Source organism: Pogoniulus pusillus, chromosome 1 (genome assembly GCF_015220805.1).
Source record: "Pogoniulus pusillus isolate bPogPus1 chromosome 1, bPogPus1.pri, whole genome shotgun sequence".
Classification (NCBI taxonomy): domain Eukaryota; kingdom Metazoa; phylum Chordata; class Aves; order Piciformes; family Lybiidae; genus Pogoniulus; species Pogoniulus pusillus.
The window spans coordinates 13,441,500-13,469,382 of NC_087264.1; the positions used below are offsets into that span (position 1 = coordinate 13,441,500).

Here is a 27,883-nt window from a genome sequence, read left to right on the forward strand (position 1 = left end):
CAGACTAAGAGCTTCCTTCTCAAAACCAGCACTTGCTCATTTTTAGTGGTAGCTTTTGTTATTTAAAGCTATCCACCACTAACTAATGTAATTCGAACATCATGTTTTACTGAGCAGATAAGATACTTGCATCATGAGACACCTCTACAGCATGCTGTGGAACACCATACACCAGTGGAAATGTTTTTATTGTAAGCCTTTTAGAGGCACATGGATGCATGAAGCACAATCTAGCAAGTGTGAAGATAAGGAAAGACTTTCTAAGAGATGCTTGAGTGAAGAGAATGAATGTAAAAACAACTTCAGAGATTGGAGGAGAAGAAGTTCCCATAAAGGGACCAGAAATTATGTTCAACAGTATTTTTATTACTGGCACTTCTCTAAAGTCATGTGCTTGCCTAGTGTTTAGGTTGCCAGACTGAGAACACTTGTATTCTTTGGGAAAGCACTTTTCAAGACAACATCACCACCATCCCTTTAGGGCTTAAAGCACAAGAGTGAAGAAAATGCAAGAGTGAAGTGAAGGTTATATTGCACAGGATGGATACAAAAGCTAGTGAGCTCTACAGCTTGGGGAAGAAAGATGCACTAGGACAGCATATGCTGAGGTTGTAAGAAGACTAGAGACTAGGTTGACACTGAGATGAAGACCACCTGACCTTGTGTCTACACTTGCTCTTCTCAGAATAGACCAGGTTAAAAAGAATAGTTTACTTATGGACACAGTGAAACTTCAACTTGCAGAAAGGTCCCTGAAAGTACCTTAAGTATGGTCAGCAGTTTGCCATATCAAGTCACCACATCTTTCATTAGCAGTAACACGCTGAAGAGCAGACATACAGTGAAGCCCTTTCCTGTGACAACAGTAACACATCCATATTCCTTCCCCTTTTTTATGTCTTGCAGTAGATAAGTAGCAGCTTGTACAATAATCTCTTATGACATTTAACAGAATGCTCAGCTAGTTTTGCATGACTTGATCCCTGTTCCACCCTTGCTAAATTGGAGGAAACACTCCCATTAGCCATGTCAGTTGCAGTAGATACTTATCTTTTATATCATCTGTGTCATTGGTCAGGAAGTAAAAACATGTAAATGATATAGGGTTCTTGGAGACTCATATTAAATTCAGTGGCAGCCAGACTCATGATGATGAGTAATGAATGTGGCATCAGTATTTGCAGACACGATACAGCTAGGAAAAATAACAAATTACACCTGGACATAAACATCAATCTGAACAACTGAGCAATAGTATGTATTTAGATTAAGAATCCCCATTCTGATAAAAACTTAACATTGCAGGTATGATCATTTCTGGCTTTCCATTGTGGAAAAGGTACAGTCCTATGCTAGTTTGAAGCTAGCTAGAGCGTTTTGGTGAGAAGAATTAGATTACAGGCTGTGAAAGAGAAACAATGGTGATATCTACTTCACTCATAGGCTTGCTGAGATGTATAAGAACTAGAGTGTAAATATAGATAAGGGAGACACTCTCTGTTTGGGCTGTGGGCTTCATTTCTCTCTCTAACCTAACCTGCCGTCTTTATGATTAATCCACTTGCATCCTAACCCCCCTGGCTGACCCTCCAATCTTCCTTGGGCACAAGGCAACATCTAGGGTAAGGTAGAGAGGGGTGAGAGAAGGTGAAAGGGTGGTTGGGAGCCCCTCCTGGGGCATCAGGTTTCTGGGAGGTCTGTTGTGTTTCTGTATTACTTTTACCTTGTATATTTCTGTATATAACTGTGTATATATTGTAAATATCTCCTTGTATACTGTGCTAAGCTGTAAACATAAAGTTTCATTCAATTTCCAGGTAAATATAAAGCTTCATTCAATTTCCAGAGCCAGATGAGTCTAGTCTGGGTGATTTCTAAAGTGTGTGTGTGGGGGGGGGTGTGCGGGTAACACCCAAGCCATCACAAGTCCCCTTCAATGAAGCCATCAAATATAGATAAGCTGTACTCAAAAATTTGCATGTAAAGACAGTCCAATCACTAGGGACTCTTTTCCCCTCCTACATTTCACAAGAAGAATAATTTTCAGATTATTTTAGTAACAATAAACACAAAGAGAGTGCTAGTGAATAGAGATGTGCAGTAAGCAAATCCTTTATCCAAAACTACCGACAGTACTTAACAAAACAAAAGTTGTCCTGGCAGCTCCCTCCTTTCCTCCTCCTTCTGTGCTTCCATTATTTCTTGGCAAAGATTTATCCCCATTGCCTTGCAGATAAAAAATATTTGATGAGTGCCAAAACTGAAACAGGATCTCTGAGTCCTGAGCACACTTGTGCACAAGACTTGTTTGCATGCTATGACTGAGATTTTGCAAGATGACTACATATTTTTCTACACCAAAGTGGAATGTTTTTTGCAATACACAAGGCACCAAAGATGAAAGACTATTAGAATAACATCAGGATTCTTGCTTTCCTGGGATGTTAAACTTTTTTTCCCCAGGAACCTTCCCTACCGTCTCTAAAATGATGTTGCTATGTCCACTGTGACATTTCCACCAAACACAGGCACCATACAGTGGCAATTCTCAGGAATTAAGTGTCTGCTAAATGGACAGCTACATGCCATGTGAAGGTTGGCAGTGAGCGGCTGATCAACCAGACCGTATGCTGCCTTTATTTCAGGAAGCACTCCAGTCTGAAGTGCTCTTCTCCATCTACTTGCTGAGTTTCACAAACCAGTGATGTTTATTCTTCTCTCAGACTAGACTGACACTTCTGAGCCTGCTGGTCAGTTGCTGGGGAAGTAGTGGAGAGAAGGAAAAGGATGGGACACACAGAATCATAGAATCAACCAGGTTGGGAGAGACCTCCAAGATCATCCAGGCCAACCTAGCATCCAGCCCTAGCCAGTCAACTAGACCATGGCACCAAGTGCCTCAGCCAGGCTTTTCTTGAACACCTCCAGGGATGGTGACTCCACCACCTCCCTGGGCAGCCCATTCCAATGCCAATCACTCTCTCTGCCAACAACTTCCTCCTAACATCCAGCCTGGACTTCCACCAGCACAACTTGAGACTGTGTCCCCTTCTTCTGTTGCTGGTTGTCTAGGAGAAGAGACCAACCCCACCTGGCTACAACCTCCCTTCAGGTAGTTGTAGACAGCAATGAGGTCACCCCTGAGCCTCCTCTTCTCCAGGCTAAACAACCCCAGCTCCCTCAGCCTCTCCTCATAGGGTTTGTGTTCCAGGCCTTTCACCAGTTTTGTCATCCTTCTCTGGACGTGTTCCAGCACCTCAACATCTCTCTTGAATTGAGGAGCCCAGAACTGGACACAGTACTCAAGGTGTGGCCTGACCAGTGTTGAAAAGTGAAGCAATGGCAAAAGTCGTATTTCTTTAGGAGAGCAGAGTAAAGAGAAGGTGGGTAGTGAGTGCCTCCGAAAGAACAGCTACTCACCCCCACCAGTGCCCTCACCATCTACAGCCCATAATTGCCAAAGCCTCCACAACAGCATTCACAGTCCCTTTTAAAATTAGCTTCAGGCTATTGCCAAATGCAGTGTCATTCCACCACTGATGTCTATATGTAACACTATCCAGCACTAAACTTCTACTAACAGCACTTCAGGCAGTAAATTTAGGCATTTTGGCTACACTTCACCTGTTGCCAATTTCCTTAAATGTTATGAAATCAATCTCCTGTAACAACAAAGCCTGACGGTACAAAACAGGCTAGAAAGTGATCATAAAGGATGCACTGGGAGCAGCATAAGTAATGTTCAACGTCAACCTCATAAATCACATCACAGGTTTTGGAGTTCCCTTTAAAATTACTTATGTCTATAACACAGAGAAGATGTTCCTATGGTTTGTGACAATTTTCACAACTCAGAGTAGACAAAGATTCTTCCACACCTTTTCTAGATAAGCTAAAATGTCACTAGAATAATGGTCTTCAAAACTTCAAAATGTTCATACCTATCTGAAGAAAACTCACACATCCCAATATGTATTTATAAACACTCACTACTAAAATTTTAGTATCCATTTTCTCTACTCCAGGGTCTCATGTACACCTCACCTCGAAGGCTACTACACAAGCAGATGAGAAATAACACAGACCTATGTCTGTGCCCCAGGTGGAAGCAGGTCTGCTAAAACTTCAAGATGTTGAGAAGCAGCATCCTTTATTTCCAATGGGCCACAGTAACTAACAGAGAAAAATGTATTGTGACTGGGAAGTTTCTGAGGGAAAAAAAATTAAGTAAAATCTAAGACAAAGCAATTTGCAGTAAAATTTACAAAATTCTATACAACAAATTTAAAGTCCTTCTGCCAATCTGGAAAGCTTAAAAAAAAACCAGACTAAAAGAAGGGGAATGGAATGAGTTTCCTTCAAGTTAATTTTGATTAAGAAGAATAAAGATTAATCTTTGAACGACCATTAGAAATTGAAGACTCAGTTATTCTGTAGTGCTGAGCTGTAAATCAAGACCATATAAATTCCCTTGACTTCAAAATTACACTTGTTAAGTAGCAGTAAACACGGTTACACCTCATAAGGTTGAAAGCACTTTATAATTCCTATATTCCTTATTCAGTACTCTTCTTCATACTGTGAATTACAGACTTCTCTCAAAAGTATAGCTTTCTAGTTCTCTGGCATTTTTTTTTTACTGTTTAAAACACGTAGGTTGTCAGCATTTCAGACAGGCTTGACAATCTCTCCACCAGAAGTTTAGTCCCTGAGACATCATTATAGACTTGGAGCACTCTATGGACTAGATTTCACAGTATCACAGTATTATTAGGATTGGAAGAGACCTCACAGATCATCAAGTCCAACCCTTTACCACAGGGCTCAAGGCTAGACCATGGCACCAAGTGCCACATCCAATCCTGCCTTGAACAGCTCCAGGGACGGCGACTCCACCACCTCCCCGGGCAGCCCATTCCAGTGTCCAATGACTCTCTCAGTGAAGAACTTTCTCCTCACCTCGAGCCTAAATCTCCCCTGGCATAGCTTGAGGCTGTGTCCTCTCGTTCTGGCGCTGGCCACCTGAGAGAAGAGAGCAACCTCCTCCTGGCCACAACCACCCCTCAGGTAGTTGTAGACAGCAATAAGGTCACCCCTGAGCCTCCTCTTCTCCAGGCTAAACAATCCCAGCTCCCTCAGCCTCTCCTCATAGGGCTGTGCTCAAGGCCTCTCCCCAGCCTCGTCGCCCTTCTCTGGACACGCTCAAGCATCTCAATGTCCCTCCTAAACTGGGGGGCCCAGAATTGAACTCAGTACTCAAGGTGTGGTCTAACCAGTGCAGAGTACAGGGGCAGAATGACCTCCCTGCTCCTGCTGACCACACCATTCCTGATGCAGGCCAGGATGCCATTGGCTCTCTTGGCCACCTGGGCACACTGCTGGCTCATGTTCAGGTGGGTATCAGTCAGCACCCCCAGATCCCTCTCTGTCTGGCTGCTCTCCAGCCACTCCGACCCCAGCACATTTCAAGATGTGCTTCTCATAACAGCACCCTAGTTTTATTGTAACAGCATTAAAATTTTTTAAACTGTGCTTTTGCATAACTTATACAATTTTTTGAGGGGAAAAAAGGTTTTAAAAAGAACCAAAACAAGTCAATAAATTACTGAGAGGAGAGGTGGATGCAGAAAATAGGGAAAGCTTCAAAAGTAGTTCAACTCTTCTTGCCTGTTCACTTTCTAAAGCTCAATCATTTCCCAAATCAACAAATTCAAGAGGGCTGACATGAAGTGGTGGAGGATCTGTAAGAAGGAGCAATGTACCACCTGCAGTACATATTCCACTTGGCTGGAGTTCTGGCAGCCCAGTCTCTGCAGTAATGCTAAATAGCCAGAACCAGATGGGATCAAAACTAAAATCCCTCTTTCAGGTGTAGCAACTATGATTTTTCAGCCTCAATGCAAATACAGAAATCAGCATCCAAACCTCTATTATGACTAAATTGTTAATTAATAAAAAACTCCACCACCAACAACAAAACAAACAAACCAAAAACCCAAAGAAACAAACAAGAACCACAAAACTTCTGAACTATTTAATAAACTGCCTGAACCTCCAACCTCTTCCCCTACATCTGTGCTGGCTTCTCTCTACACCACCAAGAGCTTACCAAAAATCAAAATCGATAAAGAAACCTTCAGTTAATTCACAGCAAGTTCTCTCTCATTGAACTTTATAATTGTTATTAGCTGAACAGTGTTCCAGTTATTTGGTCTGCTGAAACCTACTCTCCAAAGTGTAAACAGAATACAAACTGGGCAAAGCTCTCAATTGTCTCTTGGGCAGCACACTCTAGGCAGTTACAGCTTAATGGATAAAAACCTGACCTCTAAGACCCCTATTCAAATCCTGCTTGCATTCCAGTGACGGGTACTGGAACTGGGTTAGAAGCATTAGTTTCAAAGAACCATTTCCCTAAGTACTGTCTGCATTTTTTGCCATGAGCCCTTTCTCTTTAATATTTCTGTCTTCCTTGCCTGTCTCATCTCTTTCTGCCTGGGCTGACTGGCTTCTAACACCCAGACAATGGTCTTTATTTACTTGATAATACAACCACAGCTGGAAATCGGACCGTGGATTTGGGCAACGCTGCTCTGAAGTAAGTGATGTGTGAAAACAGAATTTCCCTGCTGCTCTCTGAAGGCTATGGTAGCCTGAACAGTGAATGGTTTCCAGCTTTGTGTTACGCAGCTAGTGGAATTTTAACGTTTGTCTGGTTTTGCATCCCTCCCCCACATCTTTTCTGGACAAAGGTATTTTTGCTGTTGGGCACTCCTCCTGTCTGCCTCTGAACAAGAGGAAAAAGGAAGACACAAAAAACCTCAACAGCCATTAATTGGTGTGCCATAAGCCTCGTTGCTCTTAGTCTCTCATTTCCACTGCCACTTAAGAGTTAATTTCACACTATTTAAAAAACGACAGTAAAACCTGCTGACCCACCAGATTTTCTGCGTCTTGGTTCCTACGCAGGCTCTGTGGGTCTGTGACACGACTCAGGCACGTATCACCAGCCCTCGCCATGCACACTGCCATGCTCACTGCTGCCAAGCTCGCTGCAGTGTTTGCAGTCTCTAGGGACTGCAGTATTTAAGAGAAACCACCCAGAAAACAGGCAGAATACGGCTCACGCAGCAGCACGCTCACACTCAGCACACTGGCCGCGGCATCGGTGGGATCTACCATTCCCTGCTACGCAAGTACCACGCTTGCTTTCGCTAGCCGCTGCTGGGTGAACCAAAGAAGCCCTCAGACCAGCGCAAGATTCAGAAAAGAGAGAGGTGTGTTCCACATTCTAAGTTGTTCTCTCGTATCGGAATCCCTTTAAGACGGATTTTGGGCACCAGCCTCTTCAAACATAGCATGGCCTCGGGGTGATGCCAGTCACGTGCCCCAGACGAGGCACCCTTTACGTGCATCCGTGCACGTCTCGGACCGCAGCTCAGCGGGGCAGCTCCCGGCACGGCACGGCGCAGCGCAGGCAGCACCCGGCACGGCGCAGCGCAGGCAGCTCCCGGCACGGCGCAGCGCAGGCAGCTCCCGGCACGGCACGGCGCAGCGCAGGCAGCTCCCGGCACGGCACGGCGCAGCTCAGGCAGCTCCCGGCACGGCACGGCGCAGCGCAGGCAGCTCCCGGCACGGCGCTGCACAGGCAGCACCCGGCACGGCGCAGCAGAGGCTACAAGCAGAGCTGAACTGCAAGAGCTTCATGGGCACACTGTAAAGGCTCCTGGACCTGCTCTACCACAGCTACACCTGCATCACCGAAGAGGGGAGGCAGACCACGGGGCTTTATCGGAAGGAATTAATAGTGATCTCTTGATCTAATCAGAACCATAGAATCATAGAATCAGCCAGGTTGGAAGAGACCTCCAAGATCATCCAGTCCAACCTAGCACCCAGCCCTAGCCAGTCAACTAGACCATGGCACTAAGTGCCTCATCCAGTCTTTTCTTCAACACCTCCAGGGACGGTGACTCCACCACCTCCCTGGGCAGCCCATTCCAATGCCAATCACTCTCTGGGAAGAACTTCCTCCCAGCATCCAGCCTATACTTTCCCCGGCACAACTTGAGACTGTGTCCCCTTGTTCTATTGCTGGTTGCCTGGCAGAAGCACCAATCAAGGCACCAGGGCAGAGTGGCTCTGTATGTATCACAACATTAAAAACCCAGGAAACAGCTAGCTGAATGCTAGGAGAGAATAAGAGGGGGTTTGTAGGCTTATATTTTCCTTCACTTTTCCACCTGTGCATTTTATAAACATTTGCAATTTTATCACACGCTTAAAAGTAGTATCACTTACACTTTGACATAACCCTGCTTCAGATAAGATTACTTTCCAAGTACCAGACTAATATTATAGTGCTCCTCAAGCAATATTGTGTCTCCATTTATAACTATGATGCTCTAATGAGCATCGCGCTCACTGTAACAAAGGTAAAACACTGTGCAATGAAGTGTTCCTTCAAAGACAGTGCATGGAACAATGCGAGTCAGCACTGCAGAGTGAAGAACAGCAGCAAAAGTCACCTGCTCAGCAGGGTTACCAGAAAACACCCAGAGTACACCCAGAACAGGTAACACAGTATCTCCAGTGTGAGAGCTACGGAGACATGTTTCCAAAAGGACACAGCTCTCAAGCTCATTACTGAAGGTACCAGCCACTCTAGTACGCATTCACGACCCTGGCAGCTGTTCTCTCTGCCCTCTTCATTCCGGGGTGCCAGTGAGCATCACTTGACCACAGGCCAGAACATCCCATGTGCCATACTTGTACCAGACCAATGTCAGCCAAACTGTTTATGTAAACTAAGAAACTGGTTATACTTATGCACGGTCTCTGTGTAAGACTTGCTTTACACACAAACAACAGCCAAAATTATTTCATCCTTTTCTACCCTGTGGCAACAAAAAAACAAATTAAGCCAAATTCAGATATTTCAGTTCCATTTGATTTTAGTGGTAAGACTGGGATTTCTAAATAGACATTAGGTACCACTTTGAAATCCAAGGATGACTTGGCACCTGGTATTTGCAGTCTGAGTTTCTTTACAGAAGTAGTGTTTATGTTTGGAGTGTGTCGGATGGTTTAATTCCAGCCTACTGAAGAGCACCCCTCAGGTCATAGATTTGCTACAGCGAATTTGGCAGAAGCAGGACTGCCTTTTTGGAGAAGGGCAACATAAATCTACAAACATGGCTTCTGTCTGGAGGGAATGAACAGCTTTAATTTTCTCTAGAACAACGGTCACTGAGGAAATGTAAGAGGAAAAAAAGCCAAAACACCACCACAAAAAAAAAAACCCAAAACCAACCACCAACCAAAACCACCTATGGAAAACCTCCTTTCTGCAAGGAGCTTGATCTCTCCTGAGGCAGTGTGCCAGCATACTAGGAGGATGCAGAACAAAGCACTGTGACAGCACAAGCAATTGCAGCCATTTCAGATTCTCACCTACCAGTTCAATCTGTGAGAAGCTTTTCCCCCACTAGTAAAAAAGCATTTTTCAGCATCTTGCCAGGATGCCCAGGAAATTATTTCCTTTGCCAGGTAACCCTGAGAGAGGTACAAAACTTGAGCAGATCTTTTAGCAGACTGAAGCAGGAAGGCAGCAGGCAGACTCCTCCACACCATTTTCTCGTGTGGGAAGCAGCAACCTCAACCAGCACCACAGGGACCATCTATAGACCAGGAAAAGGCAGCCCCAGACACATAAAGGGTGTCCACCAGTGACACAAGGCTTTGGCCCAGGATGGGTTAGAGGAAAGATAATGATTACTCTTCTTTGTGCTTCACATGTGCTTCATATTTGCTCAAGAGTACAGGCCAATGACCGTATCATTTGCAAGCTGTTACCCATGACCACTCTGATCTTCGCAGAGGCACATGTCATTGTAGGGAAGGGGAAACAGGCAGGAGGAAGGAAGCACAAGTGGTTGTGCCAAATGGTAGTGAACAATCATACCCAAACCATCCACTGCTGATTCATCCTAGGCACTGTTCTTTAAGGTGCTTTCCTTTAATGAGGAAAGATAGTTGTGATCATCTGTCTACTGCTGCCATTCTTCTTCCACTGAAGTGTATACAGTAACTCACAGCTGCATTAGCTCATTTGAATATTACTCTAAACACAACCCTGCAGTTCTAAATCTGAGCATTTCCACTGGACACTCATTATCAAAACTCAAGGTCACAGGGAAAAATATATTAAAATTAATTTATTTTAAAATAAAATAAGCTAGAGGCCATTGTCTAGCTTAAAACAGTTTTCAATCTCTTCCCATAATGCTACAGGCAATTTCAGTTAGCAAGATCTGCAGTGCATTAAAAGAGAAGCAATCAAAGACACTGTCAGAAAACAAATGGGATAAAATGTAAATAGCAATCACATCTTCCAGATATCCAAGACAAACAGCATTGGCTTCTTGGTAATAAGAGGAAGATTCATTACTATGGGAATGATCATAGAATAAACCAGGTTGGAAGAGACCTCCAAGATCATCCAGTCCAACCTAGCACCCAGCCCTATCCAGTCAACTAGACCATGGCACTAAGTGCCTCGTCCAGGCTTTTCTTGAACACCTCCAGGGACGGTGACTCCAACAGCTCCCTGGGCTGCCCATTCCAATGGCAAATCACTCTCTCTGTGAAAAACTTCCTCCTAACATCCAGCCTAGACCTCCTTTGGCACAGCTTGAAACTGTGTCCCCTTGTTTTATTGCTAGTTGCTTGGGAGAAGAGACCAACCCCCTCCTGTCTACAGCCTCCTTTCAGGTAGTTGTAGACAGCAATGAGGTCACCCCTGAGCCTCCTCTTCTCCAGGCTAAACACCCCCAGCTCCCTCAGCCTCTCCTCACAGGGCTGTGTTCCAGGCCTCTCACCAGCTTCATTGCCCTTCTCTGGACACGTTCCAGCACCTCAACATCTCTCTTGAATTGAGGGGCCCAGACGCTAAATTCTACTTAAAAACAAATCAGAAAAGGCAAAACCAAACTGGTGCCTCTAGTAGAGGACAATCATGGCAGTTCTGCTCTGCATCATTTAACAGAAAACTGTGTTAAGTGATAGCACTGTATACCTTTACTTTCATAAGCTTCTAGATCTTACAACACTATTACCATTTAAGCTGTCCCTGGGAACACAGATTTCTTGTGTTTGAACAAAATTAAATCAAAGCAACCCCCTCATGCAGGTCAGAGTGTCAGCAAGCCAAGACTGCTGTGGAAGGTTCGCTTTGCAACTCAGGCAGAAAGCTGAACAGATTGAGGGAGAATCTCCTCTATGTATTTCCTTTTCTACAGGAAGCAAAAATGCCCCACTCTGAAAAATATCATTTGTAGGTTGTCACAGGATAAAATAAACCTTAAACAAAAAATATAAAATCAAGCTTAGGAAGAGGCTTCTTAACATGGCTGTGGCTCAGATTCTTCTACAAACAAAGATGCTGTTTGACCTACTGCTCTAATTAGAGGAGCAGAGATGTTGACATTTGTGTTGTATAAAGCAGACATGTTAGTAGCCAGAGGGAAAGCTGTCACTGTCTCTAAAGATCACAGCATTCATAGTGATGCTCAATGCAGCCTTTAAATATTCAACTAATCAATCCAACAATTAACTTCTTTTCCTGACAAGAAACAACCTCCAAATCAGAATAAAAAAATCCCCAAAACCAAACTCCAAAACAACCCCAACTTCAGTCAGCACTAATGCTGAAAGATTAACAGGCAATACATGAATCAGTTTTATTCTGCAAAGTATATTGTTTCATTCCAAATTGCATATAATCCAGTTTTGCTATGAAGAAATACAACCAATTTATACTCTCTGGGTTTTTCACTTGCTATTAAAAACAACCACCAGAGACTGGTTCATACATTGTTATGTATCAAGTTCACCAAAGCATGAAAAGAGATCTCTTCTCATTTATGCATACATGAAGTGACTTTTAACTCTGATCTATTGCATTGTATTCCCTTGACATGAGCTGCACCACTGCTACAGACAGATCAAAATTCCTGCAGTAAATCCTCTCTGTGCCATGTTCAAGTACCCCAGAACAACAGAGACTGCTTAAGACTGTGGTTCAGTTAGCTCTAACTCCCTCTTAGATTTTTTTATTTTCCCTGACATGTGATGTTCTCAAGATCACCTTCACCAAGGCAAAGATGAACGAGGTGTGGTCTGACCAGTGCAGAGTACAGGGGCAGAATGACCTCCCTGCTCCTGCTGACCACACCATTCCTGATGCAGGCCAGGATGCCACTGGCTCTCTTGGCCACCTGGGCACACTGCTGGCTCATGTTCAGGCGGGTATCAATCAGTACCCCCAGATCCCTCTCTGTCTGGCTGCTCTCCAGCCACTCCTACCCCAGCCTGTATCTCTGCATGGGGTTGTTGTGGCCAAAGTGCAGCACCCTGCACTTGGAGCTATTGAACCCCATCCCATTGGCCTCTGCCCATCTGTCCAGGCGGTCAAGGTCCCGCTGCAGAGCCCTTCTGCCCTCCAACTCAGTAACATCTGCCCCCAGCTTAGTGTCATCTGCAAACTTGCTGATGACTGACTCGATGCCCTCATCCAGATCATCAATGAAGATGTTAAAGAGGATGGGGCCCAGCACAGATCCCTGAGGGACACCACTAGTGACTGGCCGCCAGCTGGATGTGGCACCTGTGAGGTCTCTTCCAACCTTGGTGATACTGTGATACTGTGATACTGTGATACTAAGTACAACACACTGACAGGAGGCTTTATACTGTAGGCCAAGACCTTCCTTTCTTCTTTCCTCCCATATCCTTAGGAAAGAAGTCTCCTACAGGTGCAGACCTGGAGAGAGGCTCAGCATCACTCATCACATCCCACAACATGCTGCTGGTTCAACACAACCCATCCTGGACACTTTTAAAGCCTATTTTGCAATTAATTTACGTACTCATTAAGTTGAATTAGAGCAATATGATAATGCACAATGGGAAAATGTAACTCATTTATCTCATTGTTCAGTCCAGCTTTAAAAACCACTGAGATTTAAAAACCAATGTGATTGCCACCATCAATGACCTCTAAAAGAAACAATTTAACTTGGTAGGTACCATGCTGCCCAAGCTTAACTACTACTTTATTTAAACCCATAGTGCCTGTTTTGCTTATATGTAGATGACACCAAATGTTCCCATTCCTTTACTAATGCTTTTATTTATTCCCCACCTTTTTAGCACTCTTTTGATTTCTTTTGCATGACATCCCATGTGGCCCACATTGCTCTCTGAAGACTTCTGCAGTGGAAGGCATGTGAAGCTTACCTGCCATCCACACATGGCTCCAAACACAGCAAACAGATGTATGTATATTGAAGGTAGCAAGATGACCTTAAAAGACATTATGGTGAAGGAATCTGTGAGCTTGCAAACACACTTGGAGGATAGCAAACATGCTTTCATCCCTGGAGGTGTTCAAGAATCATAGAATCATAAAATCATAGAAAAGCCTGGATGAGGCACTTAGTGCCATGGTGTAGTTGATTGGACTGGCATGGGTGCTAGGTTGGACTGGATGATCTCAGAGGTCTCTTCCAACCTGGTTGATTCTATGATAGGCTATGAGTAGATACCCCTCTGAATGGCAGCAATGGCTTTAGTTGCATTAGTACAGTAAAATCTGTGCCTTGTTTGCCAATAATCAAGAAAAAACAAGCCTGAAGTGGCATGTATAAAAGAGGTAAGGAACCAGGGCCACAGTACACTTTGTATTACAGCAGGAAATGAAAGTTCATGTAAATTGCTGTTTGCTGTAGAAGTGCTGCTACTTCTTACTGATCTCCACCACAACTCTAAGTGGCTGCACAAAGCCCTTTCCAGAAGTACTTCTGCTGTTTACAAGACCTTGAGGAAAAAGATGGAGGAATGCAGAGAAAGGATGGAGAGTTTTCACCCTCAAATTTGTTTTATACTGACAGAAACCCACTGATCTTGCAGGAGGACTTTTTTCTCATTTGCAAATACATACTCTTCCATTCCCTGAAATTTCTTGTTCCAAAAAATTAGGGCACAACAGGCACAAGCAACACACACCAGAGGAAAGGGTAAACATATGCATGGCAGCAAGACACAAGGCCGTTGCAGATGGTTTGCAGATAGTACTGATCTGGAAAAAGAAGGGAGCCAAGGCAAGTGATGTGGCAGTACATCAGCATCAGAGGTAAGATATTGCCCCATATTAGAAGAGCCCCAAAATGGATGAGTCCAGAATTGCAAAGGCCCTGTTGCTGTCCTTACAGTCAATCATCTACTTGCAGAGAAAGGTCTCCCAAAGAACTAGGCTGAGATTCTGCCTTTGGAGAAGGAATGAAAAGCAACAATTCATTTGGCTCCAACAAGAAGATTTGGGTGAAAGACTGGAGCATTGCAATACAGAAACTAAGAATGATGTAAACACCTCCCCTGAGCATTTCCAAGAAGCAGTCTTGTTGGAGTCAGGAGGCTGGTGAGAGGCGAGATCAGGGTACTGATGAGTCGACTCAGCAGCTTCTATGCATCAGTACCATTTATTAGGGGAGTGCAGCTTCTTAAACAGTGCTCAGAGAAGGTGTGTACAATCAGTTTGGGGCTGGCACAAGTGGACAGTACAGATTGGCCCAGAGCTACGTGCAAGTTGCAGATAGGTTGCCTTGTGTCACTAACAACCCGTAGTGTCCACCCCAGGGGGCTGGCAGGCTCAGCCACCTGCAGGTGTACATGGGTTGGTCATTGTAGCTTCCAGCTCAAGGACATCTCCCAGCTCGAGTTCTCATGTTTACCAGCTCTCATGCTGCTGCGAGAGAGAGTTCTCCCACACAATCTGTTAAAGGAGAGAATTGCCCTATGTAATTTTATCACATGTGGTTCAGTTGGGGCATTTAGATGGCACTTTGGTGGCATTTAAAGTCCTAGACCCACCTCTTATATGTCACCACTCAGATTTGCTATAGCATGGGAGGTGCCTCTTCATTTCCACCACATTCTCCTCTTTTCAGAAGGAAAGCAGCTTTTTGACAAGTCCCCCCATTGCTCCCACACTGGTGTGTCCTCTCACGCCTTGCCACATGGAAGCCTGATGACTTTATCCCTCTCCCCCTTCACATCCCGTTCAAGGTCCTGCCAACTAGCCCTGCCATCTCCTCTGCAAAGACCCTCTTCCCCCTTCGAAAGAGGTGCCACCTGTTTGGTGTCAACAACCCTGGTGCTGTATAGATCATACCACTGTCAAAGAACCCAAATTTATGGTGGTGACACCATCTGTGGCATTACTATAAATGAATGTATTTCTCCAGACAATAGGAGGGAGTTCCTCCAGGGCCAGAGCTGCTCCTGCTTTTACAGTTTGGCTAAATGCAAGCATTGCAGACTTGGCATCTGGCAGGCTCAGCCACAGTGCCTGCTGTGAATTACTGTTAGCAAACACATTTGGATTTATTAAGCCTTTCTTCTTCCTCCAGATGCTAGAGTTGTGGTTGCTGGAGCAATCATAGGCAGCATTTAGAAATGTCCTGGGAATGGGTGCTTGAAAAGCCTTCACAAAGTCCATCTCAAAGCTGATGAGCATAAGAGTTTTACTAGCTGTAGTGGAGATATGTGAGTGCAGCCTACAGGGTCTGAAGCTTTGTGGAAGGATCAATCTCAACACCACAGCCCACAGCTGCTTCATCTGAGGTGTCTCCTCTGTCATGTTCCCTACTCTTCCTCTCTCTCCTGAAATCAATGTTAAAATTCACATCAGAGTATAGGGCAGCAGCTCCTATTGCACATGCTTTCAGACCAGAGCAGCAATAAAGTAAGGACCACATACGAATGGAGACCTTGCAGATGCATCAGAGTGGGAAGGGGAGGGGAAAGTATGAGGAAGAAACAAGATTTAGGGTTTCAGATTAAAATTTTTGTCCAGAGAAGCTGGACCAGACCTCAACTTCCCCATAATTCCAGTCACATATATGAAGCAGTAGTGTTTGCTTGCTCTCTTAACTTCCAGTGTTCATAAGGGAGCTGTGTCCACAAGGGAGGGCTGTGTAAAGGATGCTAGAGGAACCTACATCATGAGGTCAGCATTTCGTCAGAATTACAGGCTCACAACCAGCTATCAAAGTTTGGCATCTGCTTGAGGTTACCAGGACACAGGGCTGAGGAGAAGGGATCAGGGCTGCTGGATGGGGTGCAGGGTTACAGCAGCACACAGGTGAAGTTTTCAAGAGGCTTCCAAAGTCAGATTATAAGTTTTTCACGCACTGAGCCTGCCATGCTGAGACTGAGTGCTGAGGGATATTTCCTCACAGCTGCTGAGTCTTTGAGCCTACTGCCCTGCAGCAAATGGATCTTTTTCTCTCATTGTCTCATTTAAGAGAACACAGGCTCAAATTGTGCCAGAGGAGGTGTAGGCTTGTTATTAGGAGGAAGTTCTTAACAGCGAGAGAGAGTTGCCATTGGAATGGGCTGCCCAGGGAGGTGCTGAAGTTGCCATCCCTGGAGGTGTTCAAGAAAAGCCTGGATGAGGCACTTAGTGCCATGGTCTAGTTGAGTGGACAGGGCTGGGTGCTAGGTTGGACTGGATGATCTTGGAGGTCTCTTCCAACCTTGTTGATTCTGTGATTCTATCCTGAAATTCTACGCTTGGCTCACACCATGTTTAACTAGGGTTTGAAGGTTGTTTTTTCCAAGACACCAATACTGAACAATAACACTTCTGATTAGACAGCAAAAGAACTGTCTGTACTATTGGACTGAAAGCTATAAAGCATCCATAGAGTCTCAAGAGGCACCAACCTGGGTACCAATCTAATGCAGTAGAGGAAAATATGTAAACTCCAGGCTTATATATTATGGAGCCAAAGCAAATATAACCTGCTGAGGATGTTTTTTATAGCACTGATGCTGACTGTGGAGAAACGGTTGCCAAATGGAAACCTGCTCAGCCTTGGGTATAGAAATGTCAGTTGGCTCCCAAGAATCACGTAGTAGATGCTTGCAGCAGATGGAAATTGATGGCTCTAATCTCCACAAGGAGGATGCTGGCTGCACTAAGACACCCCTGCTATCCACCCATGTGGCATGACCATCAATCTGATGGGTGCTGTTAACACCATTTGAGATTGTAGGCCACGGTTGCAGAAGAAAATTTAAAACCCCACAATGAGCAATTGCTGATGGAAGCAGAGAAAGAGGGTGGTGATTTTTGTCAGTTCACTGGATGAAAATACGACCCTGGAGCAGTTTTAAGTTAACAATGGTTATTAGAGGGACACCCATACATTTCTGTTCCTATAGCTACACAGTGTGGTTCTCTGCTTGCCTGGTCACAGCATCAGTGCAGCCTGTTTTTACGATGCTGGGCCACACCAAGGGTAAAGAACAACAGTGGAGATGACCTTTAGAGTGGCATCTAGGGTATATTTTGAAGAGTTGAATTTTCACTGAAACACTGTTCAGCTCAGTGCAAAACTGGTTCTGTGAGATCCCAGCACTACGAAGAGTGAGGGCTGGTGCCATGCGGAGAGCGCTGCACGCTGCACCCAGCTGCACCAGCAAGCAGAGCACACCCACGTGCCTGGCGGCCGGCACTGCCCGCTCAGGGGACTCAGGGCTGCTTTGTCTCTCTGACTTTCTGGAAAAGACAGAATCAGGGCAACTAACTTTTTGCCATGTGCCATGTTTGCTGCCAGCAAATCTTCTAGCACGTGAACAGCCACAACAGCAGCCAGTTTGCTCCCTCTCCTGTATTTCCATGGATAAATAACCTACCATACATCAAGACAAATTTATCTTGGATGTAAACTCAGGAATGTCATTGTGGTAAGAGCAGAGTTATGTGGACCACAGTACAGATGAAACCATGTCACTAGGGGAAAAGGAGCCACATGTCTTTCTCTCACAGTTAATAGCTGTTAACTCTTTTAAGGGAATGAAATGCTGCAAACATTTTACTAAATGCAAGTTTAAGAGAAAATAAAACATTGATTTTAGAAAGTAATTTTAAAACGCTTGCAACCTTAAAATGTTCTTCTGATATGTAGTTCAGAAAGATAGCCCCAGGCCAGAGGAGGTGGAGACTAGCATATTGATTTCATTGAAGCAGACAGAGTATGCATCAGTTTGAGAGCTAGCCTTACCATTTTTCTTTTTTGAGTCAGTAGCAGAATGACATAACAGCAAAGCATTTTTTAAAACATCCACTGTGGCTGATACAGCTAAAAATATGTTCTTAAACAGCTCTGATGACATACAGAGGAATAGAAAGTGGCACTTAAGATGATAAAGCATGATTTACATAGGCAGCCCCATTAGAACGTGAGTTACTTCTTAAGATATGTTCCTTGTAAAATGATTTGCAGCCATTTTAAAAATATAGGGGGGGGGGGGGAGAGAAAACAACAAAAAACCCCCCCACAAACCCAGGAGCCCATAATAAGATATAATTACATTTGTGGTCTTTCATCTTAGTGCTGGTAGACACTGGTGCAGCGTGCTTCTCATTGTAAGAGGGTATTTTCTCTTCTCCCCCAAGCCCAGCAGTAGTGGAACATTCTACTTTCAACAAATGGTCCTGAAAGGCAGCTTTGCTTTTGAAAAGGAGTACGAAGGGACTACAGAAGGTGAAATTGGCTAATCCTGAGCATTGCTTTTTTGTGAGAACATACCCACCAATTTCACAGAATCATAGAATCAACCAGGTTGGAAGAGACCTCCAAGATCATCCAGTCCAACCTATCACCCAGCCCTATCCAGTCAACTAGACCATGGTTCAATGAAATGCTGTGGTTGAACCTACTCCAGTGTCATCCTCCACAGTGCAGTCCTACTGCCAGGGCTGGAGAATCTTGCTCTCCATGCCCAGAGCCAGGGGCAGCATCAAACCCAATGCATTATTGAACTATCAGATTTCACTGCAGGTTTTGCAGCTTGCTAAAGTACAAAGGTTGTTTAACACACATTATTGCTTAGGAATTATTTGCCTCTTCATAGCACATCAGTTCATATTTTCTGGAGTGTTCTTTTTTTAAATCAAGGTTGCTCCAGGCACAGTAGATCCTGTAATAAAACATTCAATATATATTTAAAAGTTGCCACTTTTATTTTTGAAGATGGAAGAATGAATTTCAGGACAGGATAAAGCAGATGTGCAGCTTTGTCTCCCTTGTAGCAATCTCAAAGACTGAATAACATCATTTAAATCTGATGGCAAGCCCTCTCCAGCAACAAAAGCATCTGAGGCAGTCCTGAAGATTTTGCAAGCTATCCCCACCTATGCCTTTTTCTCTGTTTACTTCTCAGAGATCCTTCTGTCCATCTCAAACATTTATTTTGCAGCCACATCACACATCCATGCTAAATCCAGTGTCTAACCTGCATTCCACCTCACTGTAAACACAAAGACTCTCTCCCTTACCCAAACCAAGGGATACTGTTTCCATCAAACTATGCTCAAGCAGAAATTTTAGATGTAAAAGCAAGAGAGTGCACGACAGGGACAGGAGCATTGACAGTGCACAACAGGAAGAGGAGCAGCAAGAGAGCACCACCAGAAGAGGAGCAGCAAGAGAGCACCACCAGAAGAGGAGCAGCAAGAGAGCACCACCAGAAGAGGAGCAGCAAGAGAGCACCACAGGAAGATGAGCAGCAAGAGAGCACCACAGGAAGATGAGCAGCAAGAGAGCACCACAGGAAGAGGAGCAGCAAGAGATCACCACAAGAACAGGAGCAGCGAGAGAGCACCAAGAAAGACAGGTTAACAAGGCGAGCTGGTGGAGGTGCTCTTAACATGAGGGAGCAACTAGAACAGACCGAGTTCTGTCCAGGGGCAGATGAGGAGTGATATGAGAGTTTGTGGGTGCTAATTAAGGGGCAGGCTAGCATGGGTGACACAGTTGTGGGTGTCTAGTACAGGTCACAGAAGTTGATGAAGCCTTCCAAAGGCAGCTGACAGCAGTCTCACAATCACAGGCATGGTTCTCATAAGGGATTTTAACTACCCAGATATTTGCTGGAAGGCCTAAGGGCAGGCAGCCACAGTCCAGGAGCTTCCCAGCACACTGACGATAACTTCTTGATGCAAATCATAGAATCAACCAGGTTGGGAAGAGACCTCCAAAATCATCCAGTCCAACCTAGCACCCAGCCCTAGCCAGTCAACTAGACCATGGCACTAAGTGCCTCATCGAGTCTTTTATTCAACACCTCCAGGGATGGTGACTCCACCACCTCCCTGGGCAGCCCACTCCAATGCCAGTCACTCTCTCTGGGAAGAACTTCCTCCTAACATCCAGCCTAGACCTCCCTCGGCACAACTTGGGACTGTGTCCCCTTGTTCTGTTGCTGGTTGCCTGGGAGAAGAGACCAACCCCCACCTGGCTACAACCTCTCTTCAGGTAGTTGTAGACAGCAATGAGGTCACCCCTGAGCCTCCTCTTCTCTAGGCTAAACACCCCTACCTCCCTCAGCCTCTCCTCATCGGGTTTGTGTTCCAGGCCCCTGACCAGCTGAGCAAATGGTGCATGAGCCAATGCTGCTGCATCTCAAACTTGCTGAGAAGGAGGGCCTGGCTGAAGCAGTGAAGGTTGAGGGCAGCCTTGGCTGCAGCAACCATGAGATGGTGGAGTTCAGAATCTTGTGTGGTAGGAACAGAATACAAGCAGGATCACAACCTTGGACTTCAGCAGGGCCAGCTTTGACCTGTTCAACTGCTAAGGGAAATCCCATGGGACAGGATTAGGGTAAAGTTGGTTAGTATTCAAGGACCACTCCTTCCAAGATAAAGATCAGAGAATCCCAATGGGTAGGAAATCAAGAAAGGAAGCCAGGTTGTTAAACCTGGAACTGCAGAGCAAACTCAAGTGGAAGAATAGAGTCTACAGATCATGGAAGAAGGGGCTGGCTGCTTTGGAGGAGTGTAAGACTGTTGTCGGAGGACATAAGGAGGCAGCTAGGAAAGCTAAGGCCTCCTTGGATTTAAACCTTTCTAGAGATGTCAAGGACAACAGAAAGGGCTTCTTCAAATACACTGCAGACAAAACTAGCATGAGAGGCAATGCAGGCCCAGTGCTGAATGAGGTGGGTGTCCTGGTGAGAGAGGAAACCTCAACTACAATAACTACAATCTAAATTTTCACTATGCTCATGCTGCACTTCCTAACAAGGCATCTTCATAAAAAGAAAAGCATTTTTTAATAATGAAGAGGATTAAATCCCTGTGAAATTTAACAAATAAAGGCTTATTCAGAAACTCTGATTTATTTCTTGGGGATTAATGACACTTGAAAGCAGAACAAACCATCACATTACAATAAACAACTCTAAGGAGAAATCAGCACATTATGATGATTTGTTTCTCTTACAGAAAATAGAAAATTTAACTATTATGGATTAATTAAATCAAACTCATCATTTTTTTGAATATAACAAACCTTTTCTTTTAAATTAAACCAGAAAATAAGTGTTGCTTTTCAATCTGAGATACTTCAAAACCTTTCCCATAAAAGCAAAGGATTCTCGCATAACAGGACTTGAAAGCGAGTGTGATGGTTTGGGTGTTCCCTGCCTCCCCACACTTTAGAAATCACCCAGACTAGTCTCAGCTGGCTCTGGGAAGATAAATGAAGCTATTTATTTACAGCTAGCACAATATACAAGCTGATATTTACAGTATATACAGAAATATACAAGGTAAAAGATAATACAGAAGCACAACTCCTCTCCCAGAAACCTGAGTCCCCAGGAGGGGCTCTCAACCACCCCTGCACCTTCCCCCTGCCCCTCTCAACCTTACCCCAGTCCCAAGGAAGAATAGAGGTTCAGCCAAGAGGTTTAGAAGCAAAGGTGAGTGGAAGGTGAGGTTAGTGAGATGCAGCTCACTCAGAAGCCCAAGGCAGAGTGCCAGACAAAATGGCAAGAGTGTAATCTAATGTTTCTCTTCTTCTTCAGCAAGACTGTGAGGGGAGTAGACATCACCATTGTTTTCCTTTCACAGCCCATGATCTAGTTCTTCTCACCAAAACATTCTAGCCTGCTTCAAACTAGCACATATCACCACTGCAGAAGCTCTCTTGGGTCTGTTCTGCAGATCTCTGGCTTGGCCAATTTCTGGAAGCAAGAAATTTTTGCAGAGATGCAGTGAGCTGAGGTTGGGGCTGCAGCCCAAGGTACCACCTCCCTCCCCACGTCCAGGCTCCTTCTGTGCCTATGTCCATCTCCACGTGGGCCTGTATGTTGTTCTTGAAAATGCAATAACTATACGTGTTAATCTCTATCACTGAAATTAATTATGTTTTTAATCAGTAAGATTAATTAAAGAAGGATTTCCTATACTATCTCTGCTTTGCTTTGCCTTTGTGCTTTTTTAACCTACTTAGAATTACAGAATCATAGAAAAGTGTGTTGGAAAAGACCTTAAAAATCATCCAAAGTCCCTTACACTGGCAGGGACACTCTCAACTAGACCAGGTTGCTAAAGCCCCCATCCAGTCTGCTTTCAGGATTGGAGCCTTTCCTTTCCCAAAGGAAACTCTTAAAGGTTAGAATAAATGTGGAGCTTTCTTACAGGCTCAGGAGAACATATGATTCAACATCTAAACACAACAAGCAGTTATACAGATTAAACATATCTTTACTCAGAATATTAATGTTTGCATTAACTTAGGCAAAAGCCTACATTTTACATTCCCTATTTTTTTTTCTAGTTTTGATTTGTCAGACCATGTAGTGAGGAAATCTGATGTTTTAATCACACCACACAAAAATAAGCTTATATAAAAAACCCCAAGTATCATCTAAAAATTAACTAAAAATACTGCAAAATATCATCGGCCTTGAACATAAGGCAAAGTCTGGGGTCATAGAATCAGTCAGGGTTGGAAGGGACCACAAGGATCATCTAGTTCCAACCACCCTGACATGGGCAGGGACACCCTACCCTAGATCAGGCTGGCCACAGCCTCATCCAGCCTGGCCTGAAACACCTCCAGCCTGGGGCCTCAACCACATCCCTGGGCAACCCATTCCAGCCTCTCACCACTCTCATGCTCAACAACTTCCTCCTCACATCCAGTCTGAACCTCCCCACCTCCAGCTCTGCTCCATTCCCCCTAGTCCTGTCACTCCCTGATAGCCTATAAAGTCCTTCCCTAGCTTTTTTGTAGTCCCCCCCTCAGATACTGAAAGGCCACAAGAAGGTCACCTGAGAGCCTCCTCTTTTCCAGACTGAACATCCCCAACTCTTACAGTCTGTTCTCATAGCAGAGGTGCTCCAGCCCTCTGAGCATCCTTGTGGCCCTTCTCTGGACATGCTCCAGCATCTCCACATCCTTCTTGTCATTTACAAAAGTACTGATTTCGTATTTCATTCATGATTTGCAACCCAATGCTGCTTCTAACCAAGGATCAAGTAAAGAACCTTATCCCAGCCTCTGAAGCTGCTTCAGCTGGTCATGAATTGCCATGCAGCTATAGAGGTATTTCAACATCTGCAGCAAGACTTCAAGGAGAAAGTGCATCTCTCCCATGCTCCACCTTGTCCAAATAGTGTTCAGAATAATATCAGGTAATCAGATACATGGAATGCATAAAATAATCTAATAATGGCTTTCTCCTACTAAAATTATTCCTGTTTCTCCTGCTGTTTCATATTTCAAAGCTCTTTTAAATAGAAGATAGTGCTATTACTTGAAGTTCTCATCCTAACCAAGCCTGCTGAGTAAGTCCCACGAACAGAGACACCAGGATACACACAAATAATTTCAAACACACTATCCAAGACCAATTTTAACTCACAGTTAGCTCCATTATCTTCTCCTTTCCCCACCCCCCCACATTTAACTGTCTTCTTTAACTATCTGGTCTTATTTTTTAAATCCAATTTTTAAAAAATCCTGAGATTAAATAATTTAAGGGTTTATTTCTTAACTTAGCCAACACTATTCTGGTAGTATGCCCCCATCTAAGTCTTCCCAGCTGGGTCACAAGATACCCTTCTTGCAGCAAAACATCTGACAGATGTGCAAGATGGTTCAGCCACAACTAGGACCTGGAGGATCTCTTAACAGATCCTTCGTTAGGATTTGTAGATGGAGTTCTACCACCAGAAAGCAAATGCCCAACCTGTGCATTCAGTCCAAGAACAAGGGCTGCTCCAGGGTCTTGTGCTTCTCAAGCTCTTCCTAACTTCACATGCAGTCCAGCTTGGTGGGATCACTCCTGCCATGCTATCTCAACACTTTCATGCAATGGCAGCACAGAGCTGCTATATGCATGTACCACAGAAGGTCTCCTGCCTCCTATGAGTTTTCCACTGGCCTTTCCAAAACCAAAGGTAGCACCCTGGAGGTGTTCAAGGCTAGGTTGGATGAGGCTTTGTGTGACCTGTTCTACTGGGAGGTGTCCCTGCCTATAGTGAAAGGTTGGAAATAGATGATCTTTGAGGTCCCTTCTAACCTAAACAGTTCTATGATTCTGTGATTTACTTCCTGGAATAGCTAAGTGACAAGGTGGCAAAATTGCTCTTGAGTTACTCCAGCCAAGTGACTGGCATATTTGCAGGTCTGCTCACTGAAGCAGGAGGGAGAAGGGAGAGTATTGAGAAAACAGAGGTGGAGAAAGATGCAGCAAGAGAGGACAGGGCAGACTGCTGAGACAGAAGAGAAGGGGACACTGCTTGTTAGAAAGAAAACAAAGGGTATTTTTTTTGGTTCTATGTTAATCTGATTGTCCTGAGTCAAATCCAGTGGAGGCTGGCCAGCTTCCATTAGCTAAGCAGCCAGCCCAATACATGTTCCACTTGGGAGCTCTTGCCTCATTTCTAGAGGCCTTAATGACACCTGCTAGAGCTCTCTGCTACCGTGGCCAAACATTGCTTACAACTAAAAATATGCTTTGTTTATACAATTGAAAACTTCTCACAGACTGGAGGGCTTGTGGACCAATGTCAATAGCAGTGAACCTCTGTTTACCCAGAAAACAGGTACCACAAAAGCAAGGACACTTCCCTCCCTTGGCACACAGCAGGGCACTGGCAGAGGAAGGAGAGAAAATCCACAAGAAAAGGTAAGTCTGAAGGATCAAGGCCAAGAGGGAGAGCTTTCAACCTCCTTTCCTCAGCAAACTGCTATCTCAGAGGAGGAGACTTCACATATCTGACTGTGAGATCAGATGATGCTGTTTGACATTAAGATCTTGCTAAGTGATATATTTTTAGGAGATTTTCCAGTGCAGCAATCTCATTCTGGACCACATCTCGGCATTTCTCCTGCTTCATGGCCTTGCATTCCAGCCATCCCAGATAGCTGGTCATAGAGCAGCTGAAACTGTGGGATCTCAAGCTGTGAGAAGCCCTGCAACGCAGCCCTACAGGCATGCGAGATGCGGCACAGCTGCAGGGAAGTGTGAAATAGGCGTCCAAAACATGAGTCAGATGTTCCCCATGCAGGCTGTGCACTAGGGACACCAGTCAGCCTTGCTTCCTCTCTAACCACTGCATTCACTCACTGCTGTTGGGAGCTAACTACCTCTTCCACACTTAGGCAGTACGCCTTGCTCTGAGATAACTGCTGCAGGTGATGTGTTCAGGAGGAAAGGGAAGAAGCCAGAAGTCTCATCTTGCAAAGAAGATTTTTGTGACTTCAGTTCATTACACCAACATAGCTGGTTAGACAGTCTAGAGACCCCAAAAATGGTCCTTTGTATTAAAAAAGCCAAGGAGATTCTGAAGCAAGTTGCCACAGCTGGCAAGTCAGAAGAATTCCAGTACAAAAGAACAGAGGCTGTGTGAGAATGTCCTCACAACATCAACTATAATCCACACAGGACTCTAAAAGACATTACAGCAAGAATATGAATAGATGTTTAAATAAATGGTTGTCATTTAGTACCTCTCACAAATCTCATGAGAAGTAACTAATACTGTAAAAAGCCTCTTGTAATAACACCAGATGTAGCATTTAGTAGTAAATTTGCAAAGGCTATCAGTTTCATCCTCCCTTTTGTGTTCAGTTGGATGTTTCACATCAGGTTATGCTCCTGTTCCAGAGCACACTCACTTTAGTTTGTGACCACAGAGAGAACTCTGTCTCCCATTTCCCCTTTTATTTCATCAACCACAGCAACAAAATCTCAAGGGTGTTTCTTTACTCACAGTGTTGACGGTGGCAAAGGCAAATCTCTGAAAGGAAACACAAAATACCACCAAGTACCTGGCTAAGCCAAGTGTGTTTACACAGCCTCACCACCTAACCTCCTTGGTACAGTGAGCTTCACCAACCCATCCTTAGGGTCGTATAATCGTCAGATCAGATTCATGGAGCACGATCTTGAGTTAACAAACTGGCCAACAGAAGAGCAACTTTGTACATTAGGTAAATTCAGCTTGCTAAGCTCTGAAGACACGTTTAAGCACTAAGACAGCTAACAAAGCTTTGAAGCACATGCTTTGAAGCGTGCACTCGAGCTCTCTGCTAAACCGGGGTTCATGTCCTGACTTGAATCCAACTGTTCCTACCTAGCACTGAATTCAGAGGCCAACCAATGAGTTGGAAAGCAAGACCAGCAGAATTGTCAAAATAAGGACAAAGAGGTTAAATTCATTCATGTAAGGAAGTGCTCAAATTCAAAGCTAACGGAGGCAGTGTTGTCAAAAATTAACAGTGAACAGGACAATTAGTTAGCAAGCCAAGAAACCTTTTTGCTGCTGTGCTCCCCAAGGACATTTCCAGGAAGAACATAGTAGTAACTACCAGTTTTAAGTAGGAAGATGCAGCTGAAAACAGCTAAAGGGAACTGTTTTTCCTAATTATATTTATCTGGAGAATTTTTTTTGATTTAAACACTTGCACAGCTGTAACAATGTTATCTAATGTTGGCAGAGCAGAATAGAGTAGACTGACTAAAATTAGGTTTGCAAACATGCACTAAGAGACTCAAGGTTTCAAATGACTCATTTGCTTCTCTAACAGTCTCCCTGATAGACTAATGGAGGAATCCTCAACAAGGATAATGATTTTCTCAATAAAGGAGAAGATTTAAAGTAACTGTGTTATGAGCAATAAGAAGATACTGCATTTGCCCTGAGGTAGCTCATCCATTGTCAAGATGAAACCTCTTCTCTGGAGAAAGTACTTTAAAATATTTCCTGGAAAGGTAGTTAAACCTAAATGAATGTGTTAGAGCTTTGCTGTGAAGTCATATTACAAAGCAATATGACATGGAAATACACAAGCACCTTTGTCCAGGAGGAGCTATCCAAAAGGAAAACATCTAAGTAGAAGCTGTCTGCTAAAGAAGAGTGTCTCCACCACAGCAGTTTACACCCCAAGAGTCTCACTATCCCCATTTTGCAGACAGTGAGTAAGTTTTGGCCCAAATCACCTCAGTACCAGCACAAACCTAGGAAGAAGTCCCAGCTGTCCCCAGGCCCTGCTCCCAGTTCACTCACACATCCCACTGTCTCTTTTCTGAGACCACCCTGACTCTAAGTCTCCATAACAGGGCTAGGAATCAGAATAAATCTGATCATATTCTGTTAAAGTTGCTGAGATCAGTAATTTCTACCTTAGTTCTTCAAAGTCAGAGAGCTTTTACATGCCACACATGCCTCATGCTCTCCAAAGGCCGGACCAAGACTCCTAGAACAAAACTCCTTTTACTTCCAAGACCATGCAAGCAGGCAACTGGATTACAATAATCGGAGATTATCTCATCTGTATGATAAAAAATTCTAGAAAATCTGACTGGTTGATGAAAAAAAACATTGAATTATGCAGATTGCTGAAAAAATCAATTTGTTTCAGACACAAGACCAGCAGTTCATGCCTCTCCTGCAAACAAAGGGGTATGACTTCAAATTCTGTCTATAAAACTCACTAATAAAGATGGGAACAGG

The 27,883-nt window shown here is 44.3% G+C and overlaps 1 protein-coding gene across 6 annotated transcripts in view; it reads right to left on the reverse strand.

The window, feature by feature from the left end:
- Positions 1 to 27,883, reverse strand: part of EVL (Enah/Vasp-like) — a 173,949-nt gene that overhangs the window by 98,443 nt on the left and 47,623 nt on the right. The window lies entirely within an intron of this gene.